The 1548-nt window shown below is 43.1% G+C and overlaps 1 long non-coding RNA gene across 1 annotated transcript; it reads right to left on the bottom strand.

Annotated features, from left to right (window-relative positions):
- Positions 1-203: 203 nt before the first annotated feature.
- Positions 204-883, bottom strand: LOC108801249. Its single transcript, XR_001942140.1, has 3 exons — positions 853-883; positions 514-630; positions 204-281 (listed from the first exon to the last, which is right to left on the bottom strand). It is a non-coding gene; the product is annotated as an uncharacterized LOC108801249 (long non-coding RNA).
- Between the last annotated feature and the right edge of the window lie 665 nt (positions 884-1548).

The raw sequence follows: 1548 nt of genomic DNA, 5'->3' as shown, positions 1-1548 counted from the left end.
GGGTTGGCCACTATTATATTATGCTGGGCATGATTTTCCTTATTCCTGTACAAGGTTCATGAGCCTTACCCAACCCAGAACCCTCTCTGAGGACAATACATCAGCACAATGGAAAGATTGGATCACCTTCAGTATGGAGTCTTGACTCTTCACCGTGGCCAGCACAGCTCCGTTCTCCGCACAGAATAGCTCGCTGTCATCTCTCGTCCCATTATCAGTGGAGAGGAAATAACATTTCTGATTCATCATCGTCCATCCCAGGGGACACTCACCGAACTGATCTGGGTTGTAGGACAAAAGAGAATCCATAGAAAAGAGGATGGAAGATTCCTATGAGATATATTTTACTTGGTATTATAGGTCAGCATGTTTATCACTTTTCAGAAAAGCCATCAGTCAGCAAAATGCTGTCCATCGTGTGAATTGTCTGAGATTAAATCTCCACTCTAAATAAATAAACATTTAAATATTATTATTTTCAGAAAGAAGTAATCTTTGTGTAATCTGACGAACCTTCCACTAATATGGCCGTTCTCAGACATTGCACCCTCTGATTGGCGTCTTCCAGCATCCGGGTCAGGTTCTGTTGGGTCTCCCGTCTCAGGTGATCTTCAGAATTTCTGTTTGCAGCTGAAATACACAGAAGAGCCGGGAGATTAGATGGATTCCTCTAATACTCTCCTATGGTGATGGTGAGATATCACACTGCTATGAGTAGTGACACAGGACCTCCTGGTTCTTGTGGTAGTCTTCCACCTCTCTGGTCAATCTTTCATCTGAACATCTGAGAAAGTGAACAGGATGTCACCCACAGAAGTAGAATATGAGAAGAATGGGCACTTGTGGACTTACCCAGCCATGCTGAGACACACAGCAGAATGATACAGACCAGAATGAGGAGTCCAGACGTGTATGGAGAGTTCCAGAAACGGTGACCTGGGAAGACAGAAAACAAAACTGCCAATTCAATCAGATACCTCTGGTGCCCACATCTGGACCAACTATTGGCCACATGAGGTCATTTTAGAATTAATAAACCTAATCTGGGGTTACATTATCAGCGACCCGAGGACTTTACACAATTATACATCATGGCAGAGACCATATCCCCAGGTCACGTCCCCTGTATGTGCATTGGTGGTGATTGCAGCTAGAGCACCTTTGTAGAGCTCCAGGTGTTTGATCAAATGTTGGAAATTAATTTTAAAGGCATAATTTTATATTGGACCCACAATACATGATTACACTTTTATTTAATGTTATACAACCCGGGTAAACCAATGGGCCGGTCCATCATCTACAATGAATTGTGTCCATCGTCTCACACTGTTCAGTATGGTATTATAAGGGTATAAAATGCTGTTTTTAATACTACCCATGAGAGGTGTGTCAGGAGGGTAGAGTGTGTTTTATACACAGGAGACATTTACCATAATCAACCCAAATCATCTGATCGTGAGGGATGTAAATTTGTCTTGGCTCCCAGCACACTGTTCCCACCACACCACCTACAATCCACAATGAAGACCTCAAGGCAAACTCAGTGGC

This window comes from Nanorana parkeri, unplaced genomic scaffold (genome assembly GCF_000935625.1).
Source record: "Nanorana parkeri isolate BGI_ZX_2015 unplaced genomic scaffold, ASM93562v1 scaffold2264, whole genome shotgun sequence".
In the NCBI taxonomy this organism is placed as follows: domain Eukaryota; kingdom Metazoa; phylum Chordata; class Amphibia; order Anura; family Dicroglossidae; genus Nanorana; species Nanorana parkeri.
The sequence above is the reverse complement of the archived record's forward strand: the minus strand, read 5'-3'. Positions and strand labels throughout refer to the sequence as shown.